Below are 17,944 nucleotides of genomic sequence, written 5' to 3'. Positions count from 1 at the left end.
GCTCTAGCTTCTCTTAGAGTTCACTCCCTTTACAAAGCGTCTGTTCAGTTATTGTAAATAATTGTGAATAAATAAGTATCGCGTTGAACTTGTGCTATTGCTCGTTTTAGGTATTATATTTATGATTTTTGTTAGTATCAGTCGGTATGTTTTTACCTGACTTTTCGCAGAATTCATATAATAAACCTTGAAAGCTAACCTCGTACTAATCCGTACTCTAAATGTGTTCGTACTCAAAATAATTCGAATGTAAATTATTATTCTTAGAATTGGGTTCCTGTTAATCAAATTTTTAAGTAATATGCAAAATTATGGGTAATATAACGTTTGTAATAACTAGAAAAAGAAATAAGATGTTCAAAAACATTCAAATCACGCTTTTGGTAGTGTTGTTGATATGTGTGCTCTGGTTATGGATATTTAAAACATGTTTACCGTTTCCAAGAACAACCAAATTGTAACTAAAAACGTACCGGAATCGTAAAGTCATCACATATGAAAACAATGCACTAAGTCGTCGTGTAATGTTTTTTATGCAAGAATAGCGACAATACACTATTGTTTTATGAAGCCCTTGGGATATGTTTGTGACCTCGACCTTCGGTCTCGGTCACAAACAATCCCGCGGGCTTCTGCAGACGTTAATACATAGAAAACGTGTATTATCTCTACATTATATATATTGTACTGAAATATTGCAGAGCTATCTGTAGCTACAGAATAAATAACCGAGAGTTCAAAACTGAGCTGAACAGACCAACGACTCCCCTAGGTAGTGAAGACATTATAAACCCACTAGCGAATGATCTGTCCTCAGTGACTGTGAGACTTGCTGTTCCTCGTCTTGACCGCGGGAAGAAAGAGGATGAAGGCATTCGGAAGAGCCTCACAGCTGCTATGATTAATGAAGACTATCCTCCAGAATCTTGGACTCATGTCTATACAGACGGATCAGCCACATGCGCCATCAAAGATTGAGGAGCAGGAGTTTTCATTCAATACCCATCTGGCAAATGAAAAACGCTACATGCAGCCACAGGAAAACACTGCAGCAATTACAAGGCAGAGACTGAAGCACTCATGAAGGCCGTCTCAATGGTTGAAGACTCGGCAGAAGAAAGCTCCTCAGTCGTATTTCTCATAGATGCACTGTCTGTCATGGAAGCTCTGGTCAGCAATAAAGCTCCGCAGCTAGCCAGGAGAATGCAGAGCCTGAGTATAACCTGCAAAGTATCACTTCAGAGGATTCCATCCCACTGTGGACTTGCAGGCAATGAAGAGGCAGACAAACTGGCTAAGAGCTCAGTCAGAACAACCAGTTACAAGGAGAAAGTCACAACCATCAAGGCACTAACCAAGGATGGAGGAAGATGCTTTTCATCTCCTTGATCGGTCTGAACAAGTGATGATGGTCAGGCTCCGCTCAGGGCACAACAAGCTCAATGCTCACATGTACAAGAAATACAGACTGGCATCATCGCCAACCTGTCCATGTGGTGAGGAAGATCAGACTGCGGAGCATTTACTTCAGAGATGTAAAAGGCTTGACCAGGAGCGAGCTGTGACTTGGCCGGTAGATACCTCAATCCACCAGAAACCGTATGGAGGCATTGAGGATCTGCGGTAAACCACAAGTTTCATCGAGGCTACTGGTCTGACAGTGTAGCAGCGTACGAGAAGAAGAAGAAGATGCTGAACACGGTTGATTCTGCCTTTGCGGTCAGTCTTTGCACATCCGTACAGTCTGATCATGACCAGCACTGTTCGCCATTCAGTCAGTATCTATTTTTGGTATGCACCCCTTTAAACAGTTAATGGTACTGTCAAAACTGAAGGATGGACTAGTTCATTATAGAAATTTAGTAGGGTAAGGGTTAATAATGTCAAAGCAATACAAATATTTAACAATTTAATGGCAAAGTTTCACACTTAACATTCGAGTGGTGCTGTTTTAAACCATGTGGTACATAAAAAGAATAGATTCACAGTTATGTCTCACACAATGTGTTCATTTAAAATTAATATTGATTAAAAAAGGATGAATATTTATGGGCTTTATAGCTAATTCGGTGCCCGCAAATAAAGATATCGTAGCAGTAGTAGATTGTATTCTTTTGTGAAGTTTAGAATTTAAATGCATTTTTCGTATCTGTAGCTGCATTATTCATCACTGAATATTAATCGTGCTATTTTAGTACAAACGTGTTCTGTTAGTTGTGTTTTTAATGTACGTAATATTTTTAAAAGGCTTTTGAGTTTTATTAGAAAGCACATGCTAACTTACTTTTATCTACTGTGAAAATATATTATACAAAGCGCACAGTAACGTGCACGCTATGCAATATGTAACCTTAGAGTGCAAGCTGTTTAAAAGTAATTTCTTATATTTTTATCACATGACTGACGTCGCCGGAGTGTAATAAAGTCATTACATAAAAATGATAATACACTTGTGTAATAAAGGTTTGACGTCGACGTCATTTATAGTATAGGAGACGTTGGTCAAATTGACTTGTTTATGTAGTAAAAGAAAGTAGAAACTCTGATGTTTTAACAGGAAAAGCTAACATGTGATAAAAAGAACATTTGTGACTTTCCACATTGAATTTATTAAACACGTTGAATAAAATTGATAAAATGCTGGGCAGAGCCTCGCATTTTATTATTTTATTCAACTCGTTTAATAAATCCAATATGAAAAGACACTCATGCAATATCCTCTATATTCGTAATGGTCATGGCGAACGCTTAAAATTACACATCAGTTAAAAAATGTGTAAGCACCTTTTATGAAGACATCAATGTGTTACGTATAATAAAAAGACATAGATCAGTATCGGATAGTGTGAAACCCTGTAAAAATTACGTCAATCGGCTGACCTAACATTTGTAGGACCCTTGGTTGTTTGCAATATTCTCTACCGACTTCAAATGCATTTGATTGTGTATTCTACACAAAAATTTATATTCTGTACAACGAACATTGCAACAGCTGTGCAGGGTAATCAGATACCCGCATTACAATGGTACATATTGAGATCAGACTGAGATGTATCTTTTTATTTCTCTATCTCCTCCGTGAGATGATAGCTGTAGTAAAAAGTACAATCTGTGTACTAATTTGGATGGAAGTGTTCCGAGCTTTTAGTTATAACTTTTAAGCATGTGGTAATGTAGCAAAGGACTGTTCAATAAAACTGTGAATTTGTTGAAAGGATACCATTTCAATAAGTTTCAATTTAAGTTTTTGCCAAAATACAGTTACTAAGGGACTTGTGTGATAAGGGCATTGTTACAATAAGTAAAGGTTGACATTTAGCCTGCTGGCGGCAAATGATTTTACCTTTTCGGCGACTGCAGACCATGATCAGCCTGCACATCCGTGCAGGCTGGTCATGGCCAGCACTATTCGCCATTCGGCCAAAGAATTTTTAGTGAACACCCCTTTGAATAATAAGTGACACTGCCCAAATTGAATGATGGACCAGTGCATTTTAGAAATCTAGCAGGGTAAATGTTAAACATATCCTGAAATTGATTATGAAGAAACGACAAGAAAAAAGACTTCAACAGAAATAACATTTATTTCAAAAAAGAAAGACTGTACAAGAAATATGGTAGCTTCCCCTCAGCTAGTACTGATGATATATTGTTGTTCTCGTGTCGTTATAATGTTTATACACCTGTAAATGGTACAATACAAAGTTTATTAATATAAAATGAAAGCAAAAAAAAAAACTTGAGCAAAAATTACTTTTAATGAAATAAAAATGTCATAAATAATTGCTTACTTACAATAATATTACACTTGAAAATTAGATACTGTTTAATGCAATATATTTATGTACGTATGACAAAAATAATTAAAATATATTAATATGTCAAATTGAACAGTGGCATTAAATATATGACTAGTAAGTATGGCTAAGGGGCTTAACATTACGCAAAATGTAGATTTCAGTGGCAGTGATTCTTCGCAAATAAGATTAATTTAAACTGAACTTTAATTAAAAAATAAATATTAACCTTGTCAGATCTACGTAGCGCCAATGTCGACACCAATTGTATTGTTAGTGGTGTTATTGTTGGAGAACAAGAACAAAAGCAGAAACAGACCACCGATCAATGCCACTGAAATTACATAAAGGAAAATAGTTAGTCGAACCAAATCGTTACAACGATGTGCTAGTGGTGACCCATAGTGCAAAGTTGACATGTCAAGCTGGTGTTTGTACCCACAACACTAATTAAGTCAGGAACCAGTCTAAAAAAACTGTTGGCCAATTTTGAAAAAAAAAATGTCGCTAGGATGTCTGTAAGAGTATCTACCTATTTTCCATCCTTAAATCCAAATGGCGTCATCTGTGATTGAGCTGGACCTATTGAAAAAGTTTCCGCTAAACAACAGCATAAATATGAACAGGAACCCGATCAATGCCACTGTAACAATAACGACATTTCAATTAATTTCATTTTAACCTTTTTTCAGCATTCCCAATTAGCGTCCTTGGATAAACTCAAGTTCTTGACCGGAAGTACCATTAGTGAAACCTCCGCTAAACAGCAGTATTATGATGAATAGGGCCCCTATTAATGCCACTGTAACAAAAAAAAAGGCAACGAGATAAGGTGTGTATTAACCTGGCTTTAAAAGTGCAACGTATCTATCCTTGAATGACTCTGACATCACTTGTAGTATTAAATCCGTTTCCGCTAAACAACAGCATAAATATGAACAGGAAGCCAATCAGAGCAACTGGAACAGAAGGCAAAGATTTTTTTTTGCGGAATGACAGCTACTGTCAAATGGAATAGTCCAAGTTTTAATGGTAATGAGGAACCTATGTGTGCCTCAAATTATTTTTTCAGGCACAGGCAAACTTCTTTGGTAGATTAACCGATTATTTATTTAGAACCAAACTGAACCGTTTCTTCATAATTAGAAGACTGGAAAAAAAACAGTGGTGGGTGTCCAGCAATAGCACGCTCAATTAAGATATTAGAATTTATATATTGAAAGTTTTTTTTGTGAAAATATCTAAGTTACCAAAACAAGTTAACTTATACGTTAATGTTGTATAGTGCGATTTACATTTAATGAAAAATTATGCACGTTTAATAAAATTTAGTTCTTTTAACCTTAAGTTACAGGTGCCGGCTTGCATTTCCTTTCATAAATTTGATGATGCCCAAATATGTCTAGTGTTACCTTATTCTATATAGTATTTGTCCTGAAATCATATTTCTTAGAGAGCTTGGATATCATTCAAAGTCAAATCACCATTACTGCTAAAGAAATGCTTGATTAAACATTCGATTTCAAACCAGTCGAGATAGTTTTAAAATAATTGTCTCATATAACATTGATTTGAAAGATTCTGTATTTATGAATATTATCAAAAATTTTCAAAATAATATTCTTGGGATGTTCTGTTAGATATCCCTGTAAGTGGTTATACCTGGCGCAGGCAAAAAGTATCAAGACTTTTGACAAATATAGAAAATTGATAACTAAACATTGGGTTATTGTTAGACATAACAGACTTTTGACAAATATAGAAAATCGATAACTAAACATTGGGTTATTGTTAAGCATAACAGACAACGTAAACAAAATGCTAAATCGGATTCTGTTAAACATGTGGGACATTGTAAAGTGTAAATATGGATATTATTAAACATGTACGACAGTATAAACTAAAAATATGGATATTAATAAACAATTTGACAAATAATATTAGTTACACGTACAGCTTGTTGGTGACAGGATACGGGATATACGCTGTCGAGGAAATCCATATCAGGCGAGAGCTTCGTCGCTCTCGCCTGATATGGATTTCCTAGACAGCGTACATCCCGTATCCTGTCACCAACAAGCTGTGTAACGATTTTATCTTGCCGACTACCCTTTACTTACATGCTATAATCTAATATTTTGTAAATTAACAAAGCAGCAGCCATTTTTTTAAATCAAAATTCATATCTGAAATGTACTAGCAGGATATGGAGTATATCCTGTCTCCACGTGACGTCTATTGACCAATAGAAATGCAAGAAACTTGTAGGAGGCAAGATAAATGCGAATATGTGTTTCGTTTGCATTTGATTTACAAATAAATGTAATTACGTTCACGCCTAAAACAATTCACAATCTCTTAGGCTGATGTTTATAAATACATGGGTCGAACCACACACCAAACAAAAAGAAATCGAATAGAACAATAATTATTTGCAAAATTTTAAAACTATTTAATTTATTTGCATTATTAGATTATCAAAATCTATTTTAAATATTAATTATGTTTGAATTGTATGTAAGAATACTTGAGAGTAATATACAAGACTACTAACGGAATCCTCCATTGCCAAAACCACCACCGCCGCCGCCATAGTAGCCGGGTGAAACAGGCATATACGTGTAGCCTCCGCCGTATCCGTTGGCCTGGATACCCAGGATGACCCCCAGCAGGCACACAATAGACAACAGGCTCATCGTTGCAAGCTTCATCTTGGACCTTAAATAGGAAGAACGCAGGCATTATTAGAAGTGTGGTATAATTGCAACATGACTACTACTGTATTTTTGAGTGTGTCAAGCTCAATATGTACGATATTTAAATCAATTCAAAACCAATGTGGAGTAATAAGTGTAGGAAATTATTATCTGTTTAGTTTCTTCATGTCTAAATTCATTCATAAGTTAATTTAGCTACAATCACCTAGTTTTTTTTATCTTTATCATAACGTATTCTAGAGTTTGAAAAACATTATTTCACATTAAAAGAAAGTAAATATAAATAAGAATGTTAGTTGAAAAATAGTCATTGTGTGCTTTATTGTACACGTAACTAGCTTATACAAACTAACCATGATATGAGCCGTGCCATGGGAAAACCAACATAGTGGGTATGCGACCAGCAAGGATCCAGACCAGCCTGCGCATCCGCGCAGTCTGGTCAGGATCCATGCTGTTCGCTAACAGTTTCTCCAATTCCAATAGGCTTTAAAAGCGAACAGCATGGAGCCTGACCAGACTGCGCGGATGCGCAGGCTGGTCTGGATCCATGCTGGTCGCACACCCACTATGTTGGTTTTCCCATGGCACGGCTCATATCACGATAATGATTTTGACGAATGTATCTTGCTTTAGAAAATAGGTATCAACGAGATTATTTTCATTGGTCTTAAATAAGTTTTAATTCTATACTCATGTTGCTCAAAAAGTGTCATTTTCAAAATGTTAAAGTTATCTCTCATCTATAAAACAACTGTTAACTATCTAGATATAAAAATAAATTGCAGAAAATGCTCACCTTGTCTGTAAACCGTCCTGGACACAACTGGAGATCTGTGTAAAGAATGTGTCGAGAAATACACTTCTATAGCTGCTTTTTATTGTACGTCACTTCCAGTATCACGTGATTTCTGAAGCTTGCCTCTTCAGATTCATTGGTCATTTAGTATCACGTGTTATTTAAAGCTTACCTCTTCTGATACAGTGCAGTTAAATATCACGTGACTGCAAAGACCACATTTTCCGGCTATTTGACAACCGGGACAAATGTTAGACATGTTTTTCATGGCCAATATGCTTCAAACCCACTCCCGAGGAAAAAATGATGATTTAATGACCCCCTTAAAGTTTTATTGTGTTACCAGTTTCCTTCATTAAAGTTCAAGGCAATGTATCTGAATTTTCAGTACCTCCAACAATTATGATCTTAATACGCCTGCAGCTAATATAGACACAAGTTTATAGTAACTGCACAAATATGTGATTAAGGAAAATGCTGAAATCGTATCGTATTATTTTAATATTTAATGTCGGCAAACTGTTACAAATTTATGCAAAATATGTTATTTTGGTAACTGAGGAAAAATAATGAAGATATAGTAATACTTCTGTAACTATCAATATAAGAAATAACTCGTAAAGAGTGCTTTAACACTATGAATGCACGATGGGCGGTTATACGTCGGGCGTAATAATTGCACGATGGCGCCGCTATTCAGTTTTAATTTAAATCATAAATAATAAAATCTGTAAAAAAGATCCTTTGGAAGCAAAAAATGCAACCAAGCAGAATAATAGCAGACTCGGTTTGATTGAGTCTGTTCATGAAAGGCAATGACATATGCAACACCTGTAAGAAAACATGTGAAGATCATTTGGAAGCAGAAAATATAGCATATTCGATTTGATTTTCACCATAATGGCAAAATCTTTTGCGCCTTGTAGCACCGGATTAAGAGGAAAGATTTTTTTTAAAATGTTACTTTATTATCAACATCAACACCAGTTTGTCTTTTGTCAATATTAAACTAATGAATAACGATACTCAACTTAGTATGTATTAGCAATGTAAACAAAATTTATGTTGTCCTGATTTTATAATTTTGATTCATTATGTTAATCACAGTCTTTCTACTTTTTTTTATTTATTTTCTTTTCTATCATTTTATCTAATCTATCGATTTTCTGGTTTTATTTGATAGGTCGGTCATTTTAAGATCCGTGTGCAATAAGTTGTATGTAATGAGATTTCACATAGGAAATTTTTTTTCAAGAATATCGTCTCAATTTCTAAAAATATTGCATCAAGCATTTTGAATCAGCATATACAACTGCGTTAATTTATTATTATACCCCTATAATATTTCGAAACAAAAATGCATAAATGACTATTTTCGAAAGAGAATAATCAATACTGAGAAAAATAAATCTAAAATTCAATTATTCAAACAAAAATGATACAAAGCAAAAGTATTTTCCAAATTTTCTTAATAAAACGAAGATAGTTATTTGTTATTTAGGCCAGTGTTTCATTACTTGAATAAAGGTTACACCCTTGGTTTTGCGAGCACCGGTGTATATATATATATGATTTGTGATATTTAGTATGGTCATATTCTATAAAGATGCAAGAATAACTATGCACGGGATATATGTAAACGTATCATTTTATTAGTAATGACAAGTGAAATAGAGATGTGATTTATAATACGGTCTGAGGGAAACTATACGTTTTCTGTAAAATTGATTTAAATTAATGACAGTGCTAGCGTTGATATAACCTTCTGCTATTGTCTTCATTAGCCATTGCTATTTTGTATTTTAGAAATATTATTACAACTCTATAACTATATTAAACACTTCATGTGCAATTGTACGCCATATTATCATGTAAATTTTGCCTCATGGGTCTTATGACCTTCTGGTTGTTTACAAAATAAACTCTTGTATATAAATTCGAAATATAACATGTTAGTGAGTGCGTACACACCACATAGCAATGGTAGATTTTGCAACCATCCGCCATTCTTAATTGTATAGGAAATGTCATTTCATGTGAGGCAGTGTTGTGTTGTATAAATTTGTTATGTCTCCCATTCAGCATAGTTACACACTAAAGTCGCCATATGACCTATCATGTGTCGGTGCGACGTTAAATCCAAACAAAAAAAAAAAACGTTTCACACTATGGCATATTTGGACGTTTGGCAATGTCAGATGATCGCAATTTTGAGTCCATCTGCCTGCTCTGCGAAACAGTCATAATGATTCAGTACTTAATCTATACTGTGATAGCACTTCAAAGTCTGTCTCGCAGATCATGTGATGGATTCCCTATCAGCTTATTTGATATTAGGACGTGTCAACGTCTTATGATGTCAAACGTTGTCTAAGAGGTCCGCTGCCATGCTAACGCAAATAATTTACACAATATACTCCTTCAGCACATAAAAAATAAACAATTTCTGGTACAAAATGTGCCAGAGAGGCAAGATGTTATATTCATATTTGTTTCTTTTTAAATAGACTAAAGAATCAAACATAGATGGTACTTCAAGTGTTACATAGTAAAATATCGACCTGCATGTTTGTAATACTCATCCGGCCGAATTATCCGTTTTATTTAACTTTTTTTACTTCAAAACAAACATTTTGGACAAGCCCCAATGGCGTATCAGAATTCAGTATACTATTAAAAATGAAGACGAATACATTCGTATTTTATCACTGTTGTATACATAAGTCATTTTAAAGATTCACTTTTTCTCTGTGTTGAACGATTCATTACGAAATATGAAATACGCATATAAATTCATTCTCGCAGCCATATGTGTTATGGTGAGTCTCATGCTGTATTTTCCTATGGTTACGTTAAATATTCAGAACCTACACACATTTATATAAAACTAAAACACCATGAAACCTAGTAGCTATCCTTTTTGTCAGCTATGCCAGTTTACAATCTGCCATTATAATCAGAATTCTCAAAATGCCTAAAAAAAAGCTAAAGTGTTCCGAATAATTACAGACCTTTATCTATCCTGTACTATTTTAAAGATATTTGAGAGACATGCCACTAATCACTTCTTCGCTTATCTCAACAAATATGATTGCTAGTGAAATCATAAATTTTTGGGACTGGTTAGCCCGGTATCAGTATAATGCGACTGGGTGGGGTATCATGCCATGTGTCTACGGCGTGATATTCCAGTGAGGCAGCACTATAGTGTTGGGCATTGTGCTCACTGCTACAAGTAGACACCGTCGTTCATATGGCTGAAAAATTGTTGAGAAAGACGTTAAACCCGAACACACACACACACAACACACACACACACATAAATTTTTGGCTCACAAATATACAAAATGGAAAGATAATTGGTGCTGTATTTGTTTTAATTTAAGAAAGGCATTTTTTCCAGTTGATCATGAAATTCCGATTGAAAAAAAAAGAAATAATTACCATTATTATCAAGTCATAATTCATTGCCTCTGGGTGGCATTGAATTCGTTTTATTCTCTTCATAGTTATCTATTTAGTTGTAAATAATTCATTTGACAATTCTGTCACAATATATTTTTTCTCTTTTTATTCTCTTTCTGCCTTACAACGAAGTGCAATAGTCTTGCAGTATTCACATTTTTATATGATGTATTGTTATGCTTTCTTTAGTCTATTTTTGTTATTACATGCACTTAATTTCATGTAGACATAGTAATAATATTATTGCTTTTTAAATGTATAAATCTAACGATTTGACGTGCTTTTATCACATAAGCGTTTTAAGGGTTTTGGTGCGTGGATTGCAAATAATATCTATTCTATAACCACTAGTACATACTTGCAATATTTTATCTTCTGATATTGTCTAGATTGAAACTCTTTTCGTGATACTACATACACTACATATGTTTATGCAGCTAAGGATTTACTTGTTCATGATTCGTTATTTTCAAGTTACTGTAAGATACAATCATATACTAAGGGTTTTTTAATTATTATGTTAGAGGGCCATATGCTAGCCAGGCTATAGCCAAATATATGAATACCTTTAAATGAAGTTATAATATAATAAGACTTGTTATTATTATTTTTATTACTACTACTAACTACTACTACTAACTACTATTACTACTAACTACAACTACCAATAACTACTACTACTACTAACTACAACTACCACTAACTACTACTACTACTAACTACAACTACTACTAACTACTACTACTAACTACTACTACTACTACTAACTACAACTACTACTAACTACTACTACTACTACTACTACTACTACTACTAACTACAACTACTACTAACTACTACTACAACTACTACTACTACTACTATATACGTACTACTACTAACTACTACTACTACTACTAACTACAACTACTACTAACTACTACTACAACAACTACTACTACTACTACTATATACGTACTACTACTAACTACTACTACTACTACTAACTACAACTACTACTAACTACTACTACAACTACTACTACTACTACTACTATATACGTACTACTACTAACTACAACTACTACTAACTACTACTACTACTACTACTACTAACTACTAACTACTACTACTACTACTAACTACAACTACTACTAACTACTACTACTACTACTACTACTACTACTAACTACTACTACTACTACTAACTACAACTACTACTAACTACAACTACTACTAACTACTACTACTACTACTACTACAGCTACTACTACTATATACGTTCAGGTATATTCCTAACTATTTACAAACGTCTTGATAAAGCACTATATATCATGTACGATTATACAGTGTATTTCTCGTTTTCTGGTGTACTTTATGTTACAGCCAGAAGCGACTTCTTAACTTCAAAAATGACTGAAAGTAAAATAAAAATATGTAATAAAAAGCATAACTTGATAATGATGATGTAGTTTACACTTATCAGTAAAGTGCGTGTCCTTCTGGTTTTGTTTGGTGTGCTAAATGCCTCAAAGGACTTTACTTTGCTATTCATTGTCTATGTGCACTATTGATTCTACATACTTGTAGTTAGGCAAAACATGTGAGAGAAACACGTCTCGCTTGGGCATCGTTGACTCGGCCACCCGGGCACACTCGATCAATTCATGGTGTTGTCCCTGACTGTTTATCTTGTATTTCCTATGTTCAGATAGTTTGAAAGTATAGGTAACTCGAACGTCTTACTCACCCTTTTGCAACCTTGGGCGATCGGTATTGGTTGAATTGATTAGATCATAGGGTAAAAAAAGGACATTCAACACAAGTTTAGTTCAAGGACTGATTTTCTATTAAAACATATTCACCTTGTAACATAACACTACGAAATTTTACTGTTCATGTGTTTTAAATTACCTGTATTTTTGTTTAAAATTTAAGTCTACTTCAACATTTATTTTGCAACTGTAGCTTTCATTTTACAGTTGTAAACAGACTGTAAAACTGATAGCTAGATAGTTAGATAGATAGATAGATAGAATTTGATACAGCCATGAAAAAGTAACAACTGTAAAAATGAAAAACATATTACATCTGTAATAATAAAAAATGGTGCATCTTAACATATTTTTAATAGTTACAGCAGTAGAATCGTTACTGGTGTTGAACGTTTAAGGCGAAATTATTGACACAGTAAAAAGAACAACAAAAAGACTATGTTTACAGTATATAAATTGCAAATTCAAAAGTAACACAGTACAAAATTATATCTCAAATCACATATGTATACAGTAGTAAATCACGTCCTATTTTCGTAAAGGTATTCAATATTTCCATTTGAATTGGAAAAGAAAAAGTCACAGTTTCTATTAAAAATAATTTTATAGCATAGATCTACATGCTGTGCATATACATGTACTAAATATACACCTACGAATTTTCGGTCTGAAGTACAGTCTACATTTCACTGATGAATACTTAAGTCTTTATTAAACAAACTCCCACTGGACTTAACTCCTGCTGTTGTGATAGTTAATAAAATCTGTGAAATTATCCTTTGGAAGCATAGAACAGAACCATGTAACATAATAGCAGACTTGATTTGAGTCTGGTAGTCTATAGCAAACCTTGTTCAAGTATAGATGCTATTCAAAAATAACTTACATCTTTAGACTGTTGAGGACAAACAGATTGACAGTTTATGATATAATATAATCTTAACAGAAGACAAATGTACAATACCTCCACCTTCATTTGTATTTGAAGAACACGGACATATTTGCAAAGAAGCGTTCAGGGTAGAAAGTATTTGTTCTTTGATGAAGGTTTGGCACAAGATGTTCGGTGTGCACGTTTAACCCTATTACTATGATGCATGCTATATGGCTGATTGCATTCATTGAATGTGGCATTTCCTGTTAGATTTCTGTCATTAAAAAGATATTGGTGGAAATAAAAGACAATTTGAACAAATTTTATTAGCTTCCTGATAAAGTGTATCTCTTAGACTAGTGTAGCATGCTTTTAACCTCCTACTGGTTTGAATTGTACGTTTGAACTTAGTCCGTCCGTCGGTCTGTCAGTCAGTTAGTTCTTTTGTCCGGTCAATAATTGTGTCTTGCGAGGATAGATTTGAAATAGCTTTGCATAAACTTTCACCATATCAAGACAATACCCAAACCCTTGCTCAGATGTCAATATCACACTTGGAGGTCAAGGTTTTAATGTCGATTTTCCTGCCCGATCAATACAAGTAACTTTACAATGCACCAATACATATTCAAATCACTCGGCACAAACATGCACTATAACAAGACTATTTGTCACGAGCATGATTTTTATCTCTATCTTAAAGGTCAAGGTCACAGTAAGAAATCAAAGATTTAATTTATTTTTTCTTGTTTGGTCAATAACATTTTATGTATGGATATTCAAAAGACGGGGCATAAACATTTGACCAAACAATGCAATGTCTCTAAAGGTTTGTTCCCTAGTGATAGGGTAGGACACATAGACATAAGATAATATTTTAGTTTGCATTTATGCTCTTAAGGACTCCGCGTAGTGAGCACTATGTGCGTTCCGGTGTTGTGGGGAAGGGGTGTAACGTCAACACAATTTTAGGCTATACGGTGATTTTCCAGATTTTCGTGGTGAAGGATGGCCACTGGTCGCGGACAGGCACATGGGTAAAACCACCGACCTTCCGTAAGTAAGCTGGAAGGCTTCTTCACATGAAGAATTCTAAGCCCCAATTAACTTTCACTTGTTTGTATATTATCTTTAGCATTATTTTTCTATAGAATTATAAAACATTTCATTGCAATATTTTTAATTTCCTCACAAATTCAAAATGAAGTTATATTAAATATTCTAACATGTAGCGACACGCTGCAAAAGGCATTTTTTTTTATTTTTACATCACTATTTTTTCCTACAAAATGTTGTAACAAGTTCACTTTATTGATCTGTAAGATTCTCTCACAACTATCAGTCAGGCGGCTAAAACAAATGTTTTATCGAACAACTGAAGCCAAATTGAAAATCAATTGTCTATTTGTGCACGGGAGTTTCATGTGATTACATTTTTTTGTACAGTCATTTGAGAAAAAAGTGTTACAGGTGCCCCACTTGTTTGTTCGTTTTGTCCTCACGTGTTTGCTTTGTCTTTGCCTGTGCGTGTGTTTGACAATGCGTTGGTCTTGTGCACGTCAGTGTGATGTGTTTTTTGGGGGGAGGTCGCGTTTTTGGAGCGTGTCTTTACCTGGTTGGATATTCATCCTTGTCTCTATTATAGATAAGGTATTTACCGAAAACGATTTACTGGGGCCAACATAAAAGCAGTGATCGAAGGTGAACGAAAAAGTAAATACTGTTAGGCCTTTTTCCTAACAACAGATCAAGCCGACAAAAATTACAAACAAAGTAGACTAAACTTAAACTGTATTCTCTTGAATTTAATTACCTGTGGAGACTTAGCTGGTTAAATCCCAAAATCCATGGAAAATCGTAAGTGCAGGAGTTGTCCATTTTGCTTAAGTTGTTTACAGATGGTCATTTTTAAATGTCAAATTGATCCTATTTCTGTTTTATATGGAGATGAGGAAAAATTTATAATATTTGGTAAACTGGTTTACTAAGCTACCGTATAACACTGAAAAAAAACCCTGAAAAGTCGAATGTGAATATTTCAGGTACAATCTCTTTTTATTATATCAAAATAACTATTAACGTCCAACCGTTGCAATCACAGTCAATGGATCAAACTGGGACTGATAGTATGTGATTCTGCTGTTGGGTTTTAGGTTCATGCGTCGATAATTTCGTGTCTACATTATAACTAAATAAAAAAGAGATCAGCAGTCAATTTTTCAAAATTTGGTAATCCATATGCCACGTCTGGATCGACACAACTATTCAACACATTACAGCATTTCTGGTCTGAAACGCTATTTGGAGAGAGACTTATGGTTTAGGCAGATGTAGGTTAAGCTAAAAGACAGTTTGATGTCCATGGTATTGAGTGTACGGCAGGATGGTTCTGAATATTGAAATTAGAATTGTCACTGTAAACTCTGAATGTGTTTAGTTTTTTAAATGAAATAAAATATCAAACACATACTAATCTACTAAAGGGTGACTGCAAATTAATTTCGTAATAATTCGTTTTAAATATGACAATAATAATAACCAATCCACAATAGAATATCAAACTTTTTTCATGGTGTTAAGTCCTCAACTCCTCCCACAGTTTCTGTCCAATTCAAACATAAAGTAGGCTTGAACATTTCGCTAGAGATTTATGTCCGATTTTTGTCATGCTCTTTTTAGCTTTGAAATATAACTTTTAAGCATTTTCAGGGGATACGTGTCGCACATTAACATTCAGGTTTCGAGAAAAAAATGAAAACTTATAAAAATGCATTAATGACTAAGATCAAAATAAAAAATATATTACAGGAGTTGGAAAAGTTGGCAGATAAATGAGCAGTTGTTTTGATCAGACCAAAGAATGAATGCAGAAAGTTCTAACTAAAGCTAAAATCTAAAGAAATGTGGCATGTGTGGAGAATACAATCTAAAGCAATCTGGTCTGTGTTTGTGTGGCAATCTGTAACTTGGGAGAATGCAATCTAAGTGATTTGGAATTTGTGGAGAATAAAATCTAAATCGATCTGGTATATAAGTGTGGCGAATACAATCTAAATCGATCTGGTATATAAGTATGGAGAATACAATCTAAATCGATCTGGTATATAAATGTGGAGAATACAATCCAAAGCAATAAGATAAATTTGAGAATACAATAAAGACAAATTTCATGTGAGAACCAAAATGCAAAATGCCCTTTTTCCGTTATTCCAAGCCCCTTAGCTGGTATTTCAGCTCTTGCCAATAATCAGTGTTAGTTGCAAAAGATTTTTGCTGCATTATAATACCCCAGCAATTAAACATTAAAAATCACCAAAAGAAAAAAGCCTAACAACTGTTGTAACTAAATAATAAACGCTTGCACGTAATGACCCTCACTGTCTGAAACAGCCAGGTGCTTTCTCGTTCAACCGGGCATTGTGAACTTTTGTACTAGTTTTCTAAAACTAAGACTGTTTCTGAAAAATTTCTTTTCTAGAAAATTAAGAATAGGTATATAATTGTGCTTGCACATCAAAATATTTCACAGTAAATGATTACTATTTCCTATAAATAAGCAACATGTTATCTCAGTACTTTCAAATAAAAATTTATGTGTTAAAATCTTCAGTAACGTGCCTATTTATATTTTAATACGGTATACATACTAAAATCTTAAAAGAATGTAAAGAAAGTATATCGGCAATTCTCACTATAATTTTAAAAAGTCTCTTGTGGAAGGCAAAATCCCTCTAGATTGGAAACATACAAAAGTGTGCCCTGTTTTAAATAGGGAGATAAACATGATGCCATTAACTACAGACCAATTTCTTTAACTTGCGATTGTTGTAAAATACTTGAACATGTTATCTCTAGCAATGTAATGTCTATTTTGAAAAGTAACAACATCCTATATTTGCAACATGGCTTTCGATCAGCACATTCTTGTGAAACTCAGCTCATTTCTTTCATCCAAAACATTAATAAGTCTTATAACAACAACATCCAGACGGATACATAGTATATCATAATGGATTTTGCCAAAACATTCGACAGAGTGACACATAAACACCTACTGTATGAATTAAAATACTATGGAATAACTTGTAACGCTTTCAACTGGATTTCTGATTTTCTAGAGGATAGAAAACAGACAGTAGTCCCGGAAGGTGAAATGTCAAAGAATGTCTCTGTAACCTCTGGTGTACCCCAGGGCACAGTTCTGGGTCATATCCTCTTCTTTACCTACATCAATTATTTTGCGGCAATGTTAAACACAGAACTTTAAGACTCTTTGCTGCATAGTTTATAAAGAAACGAAAACCTTAAATGACTCTAAACGTCTTCAGTCTGACCTGGAAGCTGCTGGAAAATGGGAACAGGATTGGTGGATGTATTTCCATCCTGATGAATGTAACATCTTTAGTATTACACAGAAAAAGAACCCCATCCAGTTTAATTATAAACTTCGCAATCATACTTTAGAAAAAGTTCAGTCATCAAAGTATCTAGGTGTAACACTTCAGAACAACTTGAAATGGGATAAGCACATAAACTCGA

The 17,944-nt window shown here is 34.1% G+C and overlaps 1 long non-coding RNA gene across 2 annotated transcripts; it reads right to left on the bottom strand.

Moving 5' to 3' along the window:
• Positions 1-3,565: 3,565 nt before the first annotated feature.
• LOC123560314 (uncharacterized) lies at positions 3,566-7,401 on the bottom strand. Of its 2 annotated transcripts, none has more exons than XR_008367226.1 (4): positions 7,314-7,401; positions 6,352-6,515; positions 4,480-4,599; positions 3,566-3,683 (listed from the first exon to the last, which is right to left on the bottom strand). It is a non-coding gene; the product is annotated as an uncharacterized LOC123560314 (long non-coding RNA). The 2 variants fall into 2 exon arrangements; XR_008367227.1 differs by lacking the exon at positions 4,480-4,599 and adding an exon at positions 4,027-4,131.
• Between the last annotated feature and the right edge of the window lie 10,543 nt (positions 7,402-17,944).

The sequence above is a fragment of the Mercenaria mercenaria genome, chromosome 15 (genome assembly GCF_021730395.1).
Source record: "Mercenaria mercenaria strain notata chromosome 15, MADL_Memer_1, whole genome shotgun sequence".
Taxonomy (NCBI): domain Eukaryota; kingdom Metazoa; phylum Mollusca; class Bivalvia; order Venerida; family Veneridae; genus Mercenaria; species Mercenaria mercenaria.
This window is presented reverse-complemented; position numbering and strand designations above follow the sequence as displayed.